The sequence below is a fragment of the Cherax quadricarinatus genome, chromosome 49, assembly GCF_038502225.1.
Source record: "Cherax quadricarinatus isolate ZL_2023a chromosome 49, ASM3850222v1, whole genome shotgun sequence".
Taxonomy (NCBI): domain Eukaryota; kingdom Metazoa; phylum Arthropoda; class Malacostraca; order Decapoda; family Parastacidae; genus Cherax; species Cherax quadricarinatus.
In genome coordinates this window covers 12,251,169-12,259,222 of record NC_091340.1, presented here as the reverse complement: position 1 = coordinate 12,259,222, position 8,054 = coordinate 12,251,169, and the positions used below count along the sequence as shown (strand labels likewise).

At 42.2% G+C, this 8,054-nt stretch overlaps 1 protein-coding gene across 2 annotated transcripts in view; it reads left to right on the top strand.

Moving 5' to 3' along the window:
• Window positions 1-2,129: 2,129 nt before the first annotated feature.
• LOC128697001 (leucine zipper putative tumor suppressor 3) overlaps window positions 2,130-8,054 on the top strand; it is a 273,151-nt gene continuing 267,226 nt past the window's right edge. For both annotated transcript variants that reach the window (XM_070095200.1, XM_070095198.1), the window contains exon 1: window positions 2,130-2,479. The gene's annotated coding sequence lies outside the window, so the exon portion shown is untranslated. The remainder of the gene's footprint in view (window positions 2,480-8,054) is intronic.

The window sequence follows — 8,054 nt, the reverse complement described above, 5'->3', positions numbered from 1 at the left end:
AGATTTGGCATAAGAGAAGAAGTATTTTTTTCCATTTTCCTTTATGGCTTCTAGCTTTTCCTGAGATTCTTGTCTCCTGTAAGATTTCTTCAGCTTAAGTTCGATATTTGCTATTTCACTGACCAGTGCCTCCCTTCATATTTCAGATATATTGGCCCCTCTCAGCAGCTCTGTGATTCTTCGCCTTCGTATACCTGGAGGTTATTCAGGGGATCAACGCCCCCGCGGCCCGGTCCATGACCAGGCCTCCCGATGGATCAGGGCCTGATCAACTAGGCTGTTACTGCTGGCCGCACGCAGTCCGACGTACGAGCCACAGCCCGGCTGATCCGGCACTGACTTTAGGTATCTGTCCAGCTCTCTCTTGAAGGCAGCCAGGGGTTTATTGGCAATTCCCCTAATGCTTGATGGGAGGCTGTTGAACAGTTTTGGGCCCCGGACACTTATGGTGTTTTCTCTTAGTGTACCAATGGCGCCCCTACTTTTTATTGGCGGCATTTTGCATCGCCTGCCCAGTCTTTTACTTTCGTAGGGAGTGATTTCTGTGTGCAGATTTGGGACCATTCCTTCCAAGATTTTCCAAGTGTAGATTATGATATATCTCTCCCTCCTGCATTCCAACGAGTACAAGTCAAGTGCTTCCAAGCGTTCCCAGTAGTTAAGGTGCTTGACAGAACTTATACGTGCAGTAAAGGATCTCTGTACACTCTCTAGATCTGCGATTTCACCTGCTTTGAATGGAGATGTTAATGTACAGCAGTATTCCAGCCTAGAGAGAACAAGTGATTTGAAAAGGATCATCATGGGCTTGGCATCGTATGTATAAAGATATTATCTAGACTGGGTGAGGTAAATTGGTTTAGCTGTAGTTAGAAAGTGGCAAGAGAAAATTATGAAGAGCCAATATAGAAAATTAAATAAGCATTTAATTCTTCCCCCCTCCCCCCGATTGGAGAATTCTAATGGAAAGTGCCGTTTTGCACTTTTACTGAATATAATAACACAGGGCAGTGCCACTTTTTCAATGAACATAGCATCTTAATGACAGTAATGAGCGGTGCGATTAATTCTGTGAGTGAACGTACCATTATAAAGAGAGCACTGGGCTGTGGCACATATTTGGTGAGTCAAGATAAAGATACATTCATAAAGATATTACGCAGGGTCACTCATCCTGTGAGTAAACATAGCGTCTTAAAGACAGCATCTGGCACTTATTCATCCTGTGAGTAAACATGCAACCACGTTAAAGAAAGATTCACGCAGGATCTTTCGTCCTTCGAGCAAAGATACCACCATTGAGACAGCACTACTCATACTATAAATACAGTATTGGGTAGTGCCACTCATTCTGTGAGTGAACATACGTCATAAATACTACTGAGCAGTGCCAGTCATCGTTGAGTGAACATTCTGTCACAGTATTGAGCAGGGAAAATCTTCCTGTGAGTGAACACATCGTTATGATACAAAAATGAACACTGATGGATGTTGGGGGATTATACATAAGCTTATTCCAGTTTTCAGTAACACTGAAAGTAAACCCTTCATTCATTTACAGAAGCATATCTATATTATCCTCTGCAACCCAAAAGTCTGAAAACGAAACACTGAGAGTTTTCTCAGAACTAACATGGTCAGTGAGTGGACGGATGGCTTTTTATGGACTGGCTTCGGGGGTAGCACAGTTGAGGACACTCAAGCAATAGCGTGAACACTGCTTCACGGGGCTGTAAGTAACCTTCGATGGCATTCGGTGTATCAAGGTGTTGTAGTTCTGAAGGGGTATTCCTGGCCACAACAAATTGGACTAGTTACTTTATGGTGGTTGGTGGCGTCTGGCTGCTGCTTCCTACTTCACTTGGGGTCTTTACCCAGGCTCAGTCAGCTGATCAATTCAGGTCTCAACTTTTCTTTATTTACATTTATTTGTAGTTTAGATATTTACCGATAACTAATCTTTGTGATTTGGCGATTGCCGTCTGTCATGCAATATGCAAAAAAAGCGAGCGATTCGAAGTGGATTGATAGAGTAACTGTATAAAAATATGTTGGTTGTGGAAAGGAGTGGCAAATGGAGGTAGGGACGGGTTGCCCACACGTCCGGCCGTCAGTGTTCTTAAGGAAGGCGGGGCGTGAGGAAGCTTCGCTCTGTGTACTAGTTCTAAGTGCACACGTGTTGACAAGTACTACAACCTCTTCCTCTAAAGAATCACAGTCTTGCCACTAGTTTCCTAAGAAATGGATAAATAAAACCAGGGGAAACCTTCAATTGAAAGTGTGTGAAGAAGAATGTTTTGTAGTCAATTGGCAGACGTGATGTCTGCTATAGGGGTTCAAGAAGTGTACTGTGAGGTGGAAGCAAGAAGTTATTAGTAGGAGTGACTATTGCTGGAAGCAGTCGGTACATCCTTCTGCGCTGACGCCTCCGTCCTGGGTCTTAATAGATGGCTGCTGCACGTTCCCCTCCAGCACAATGGTAAGTGTGTTGGAACACCTCTAAATAATAAACCAGGCGAAGACGTATTCTTACACTGTCATCATAGGATACAATAATCTGTACAATAGTGTTGTGTTTAGTTTTAAAGAAACCTACTAACGGCAACAGCAAGTTAGAAAAAAAAAGTGTTGAAATGTTGGCCAGTTGAGAGAGACATGCTTCTCCTTAAGAGGTGAAGGTCACTGCTTGAGAAATACACACTACGATCAACTGAATTATTACGTGTGTTAAATATTAAACCATAACTTAACCCCTGTGTCACTACTGTTTGCTTTTTCATCTGCATACACTTGCGTAATTACATGTTCTTATTTATTGTGCGTTAAGTAGGAGACTTAGCGAGCTGGGAGTTGGACAGCTGTGTGTGGCCAGACCTTCACAAAGTCCTTTAGCAGCTCAAAACAGAAGGGATGCTACCAGTTTTTTTGCCTGCATTGCTTTTTGCTGTTCTAGTGTGCAAGAAACTTAGAAACAACCTGCGAATAGTTTCCAAGCGGCTAGTGTTTCAAGACCAGTCTTGTAGTGAACTTGCACGAAACATGACAACACAAGCGGCGTTATACAAGGCTCCCTGTTGGTTCCTCCGCATGTTCAAGCAAGTGAGGTTGGTTGTATGTGTTGTCTTGTGCGTGCATTCGTGTTGGGTGAGTCAACGGTCTCTTTCACAGCTTTGGGGTCTTGTGGTTACTGGTTAGTCGATTACATCTGCAGTGCTGTAAGTAGCTGACTCTACTATGGACGGAATTGTGTTACACTCATGATGAAAGCTACGATAAATACTTTTTAAACTCCCTTCTGAATACTTTTAGAATTTGCAGAGACAGTCGTACTGCCAGGAGTAATGAAGAAAAGATACAGGTGCAGAACGAGCTTTTGCTGGGATAAAGCTTCACTCATCAAATATTGGAGTTGATGAAGCTCTTGAGAGCGAAATGTCACAGGAAAACATGTTATGAGCTTGTATCTTTTTTTCCTTATTATTTGTGGAATTGATTTTGCTGACCTTGTTGCACAGTATGGACTGTGTATAATAAATTAACACTAGGATGGGCAAAAGTAAAAAAAAAATTGCATTTTCGATGGAGCTGTAGAAGCCTACCCACTCTTAAGCTTCCCCATATATAATAATAAAAATCAAAATAATAAAATAATATAATAATAATAATAATAATAATAATAATAATAATAGTAATAAAATATTAATAAAATTAAAATAGTAGCAATAATAATACAAGTGGTCATTATGAATGCGGCAACACTGCTACGCCCTGCCTCAGTACCTTAAAGTACAGACTGAACTCGCAATTAAATTTATGGTTTTTCCGTTGTCTGTTACTTTGGTTTTTTTTTTTTTCGTTTTGTGTACTTAATAAATTCCTGCCTCCCGTATCCTTTAGAAATGTTTTGTCTTGTTTATGAGACCACAGGTTCTACCAGTGTGGGTTTATGAGACCACAGGTTCTACCAGTGTGGGTTTATGAGACCACAGGTTCTACCAGTGTGGGTTTATGAGATCACAGGTTCTACCAGTGTGGGTTTATGAGACCACAGGTTCTACCAGTGTGGGTTTATGAGACCACAGGTTCTACCAGTGTGGGTTTATGAGATCACAGGTTCTACCAGTGTGGGTTTATGAGACCACAGGTTCTACCAGTGTGGGTTTATGAGACCACAGGTTCTACCAGTGTGGGTTTATGAGACCACAGGTTCTACCAGTGTGGGTTTATGAGACCACAGGTTCTACCAGTGTGGGTTTATGAGACCACAGGTTCTACCAGTGTGGGTTTATGAGACCACAGGTTCTACCAGTGTGGGTTTGAGACCACAGGTTCTACCAGTGTGGGTTTATGAGATCACAGGTTCTACCAGTGTGGGTTTATGAGACCACAGGTTCTACCAGTGTGGGCTTATGAGACCACAGGTTCTACCAGTGTGGGTTTATGAGATCACAGGTTTTACCAGTATGGGTTTATGAGATCACAGGTTCTACCAGTGTGGGTTTATGAGATCACAGGTTCTACCAGTGTGGGTTTATGAGATCACAGGTTCTACCAGTGTGGGTTTATGAGACCACAGGCTCTACCAGTGTGGGTTTATGAGATCACAGGTTCTACCAGTGTGGGTTTATGAGACCACAGGTTCTACCAGTGTGGGTTTATGAGATCACAGGTTCTACCAGTGTGGGTTTATGAGATCACAGGTTCTACCAGTGTGGGTTTATGAGACCATAGGCTCTACCAGTGTGGGTTTATGAGATCACTGGTTCTACCAGTGTGGGTTTATGAGATCACAGGTTCTACCAGTGTGGGTTTATGAGATCACTGGTTTTACCAGTGTGGGTTTATGAGATCACTGGTTCTACCGGTGTGGGTTTATGAGATCACAGGTTCTACCAGTGTGGGTTTATGAGATCACAGGTTCTACCAGTGTGGGTTTATGAGATCACAAGTTCTACCAGTGTGGGTTTATGGGACCACAGGCTCTACCAGTGTGGGTTTATGAGATCACAGGTTCTACCAGTGTGGGTTTATGTGACCACAGGTTCTGTCAGAATGGGTTTATGAGACCACAGGCTCTACCAGTGTGGGTTTATGAGACCACAGGCTCTACCAGTGTGGGTTTATGGGACCACAGGTTCTACCAGTGTGGGTTTGAGACCACAGGTTCTACCAGTGTGGGTTTATGAGATCACAGGTTCTACCAGTGTGGATTTATGGGACCACAGGTTCTACCAGTGTGGGTTTGAGACCACAGGCTCTACCAGTGTGGGTTTATGAGACCACAGGTTCTACCAGTGTGGGTTTATGGGACCACAGGTTCTACCAGTGTGGGTTTGAGACCACAGGTTCTACCAGTGTGGGTTTATGAGATCACAGGTTCTACCAGTGTGGGTTTGAGACCACAGGTTCTACCAGTGTGGGTTTATGGGACCACAGGTTCTACCAGTGTGGGTTTGAGATCACAGGTTCTACCAGTGTGGGTTTATGGGACCACAGGTTCTACCAGTGTGGGTTTGAGATCACAGGTTCTACCAGTGTGGGTTTATGAGACCACAGGTTCTACCAGTGTGGGTTTGAGATCACAGGTTCTACCAGTGTGGGTTTATGAGACCACAGGTTCTACCAGTGTGGGTTTATGAGATCACAGGTTCTACCAGTGTGGGTTTATGAGATCACAGGTTCTACCAGTGTGGGTTTATGAGACCACAGGCTCTACCAGTGTGGGTTTATGAGATCACAGGTTCTACCAGTGTGGGTTTATGAGACCACAGGCTCTACCAGTGTGGGTTTATGAGACCAAAGGTTCTACAAGTGTGGGTTTGAGATCACAGGTTCTACCAGTGTGGGTTTATGAGATCACAGGTTCTACCAGTGTGGGTTTATGAGACCACAGGTTCTACCAGTGTGGGTTTAGTAACTTCAAAGTGAAAATAAACCGTGTGGATTTATATGTGATATACGTTAGTCCCTGGAGGTCAGAATGCGCCCTCCGCGCTACTTACATATTCTGACCTCAAACCTCAGGAGATTGTTTGATAGGGATGCCATACAGATATATATATATATATATATATATATATATATATATATATATATATATATATATATATATATATATATATATAGGTAGTAGGTTGGTAGACAGCAACCACCCAGGGAAGTACTACCGTCCTGCCAGATGACTGTGAAACAAAAACCTGTAACTGTTTTGCATGATGGTAGGATTGCTGGTTTCTTATTCTTTTTCTGTCTCATAAACACGCTAAGATAACAGGGATATCTTGCTACTCCTACTTACACTTTGGTCACACTTCACAGACACGCACATGCATATATATATATACATACATCTAGGTTTTTCTCTTTTTTCTAAATAGCTCTTGTTCTTTTTTATTTCTTCTATTGTCCATGGGGAAGTGGAAAAGAATCTTTCCTCCGTAAGCCATGCGTGTCGTATGAGGCGACTAAAATGCCGGGAGCAATGGGCTAGTAACCCCTTCTCCTGTATACAATTACTAAAAAAGAGAAGAAGAAAAACTTTATAAAACTGGGTTGCTTAAATGTGCGTGGATGTAGTGCGGATGACAAGAAACAGATGATTGCTGATGTTATGAATGAAAAGAAGTTGGATGTCCTGGCCCTAAGCAAAACAAAGCTGAAGGGGGTAGGAGAGTTTCAGTGGGGGGAAATAAATGGGATTAAATCTGGAGTATCTGAGAGAGTTAGAGCAAAGGAAGGGGTAGCAGTAATGTTAAATGATCAGTTATGGAAGGAGAAAAGAGAATATGAATGTGTAAATTCAAGAATTATGTGGATTAAAGTAAGGGTTGGATGCGAGAAGTGGGTCATAATAAGCGTGTATGCACCTGGAGAAGAGAGGAATGCAGAGGAGAGAGAGAGATTTTGGGAGATGTTAAGTGAATGTATAGGAGCCTTTGAACCAAGTGAGAGAGTAATTGTGGTAGGGGACTTGAATGCTAAAGTAGGAGAAACTTTTAGAGAGGGTGTGGTAGGTAAGTTTGGGGTGCCAGGTGTAAATGATAATGGGAGCCCTTTGATTGAACTTTGTATAGAAAGGGGTTTAGTTATAGGTAATACATATTTTAAGAAAAAGAGGATAAATAAGTATACACGATATGATGTAGGGCGAAATGACAGTAGTTTGTTGGATTATGTATTGGTAGATAAAAGACTGTTGAGTAGACTTCAGGATGTACATGTTTATAGAGGGGCCACAGATATATCAGATCACTTTCTAGTTGTAGCTACACTGAGAGTAAAAGGTAGATGGGATACAAGGAGAATAGAAGCATCAGGGAAGAGAGAGGTGAAGGTTTATAAACTAAAAGAGGAGGCAGTTAGGGTAAGATATAAACAGCTATTGGAGGATAGATGGGCTAATGAGAGCATAGGCAATGGGGTCGAAGAGGTATGGGGTAGGTTTAAAAATGTAGTGTTAGAGTGTTCAGCAGAAGTTTGTGGTTACAGGAAAGTGGGTGCAGGAGGGAAGAGGAGCGATTGGTGGAATGATGATGTAAAGAGAGTAGTAAGGGAGAAAAAGTTAGCATATGAGAAGTTTTTACAAAGTAGAAGTGATGCAAGGAGGGAAGAGTATATGGAGAAAAAGAGAGAAGTTAAGAGAGTGGTGAAGCAATGTAAAAAGAGAGCAAATGAGAGAGTGGGTGAGATGTTATCAACAAATTTTGTTGAAAATAAGAAAAAGTTTTGGAGTGAGATTAACAAGTTAAGAAAGCCTAGAGAACAAATGGATTTGTCAGTTAAAAATAGGAGAGGAGAGTTATTAAATGGAGAGTTAGAGGTATTGGGAAGATGGAAGGAATATTTTGAGGAATTGTTAAATGTTGATGAAGATAGGGAAGCTGTGATTTCGTGTATAGGGCAAGGAGGAATAACATCTTGTAGGAGTGAGGAAGAGCCAGTTGTGAGTGTGGGGGAAGTTCGTGAGGCAGTAGGTAAAATGAAAGGGGGTAAGGCAGCCGGGATTGATGGGATAAAGATAGAAATGTTAAAAGCATGTGGGGATATAGTTTTGG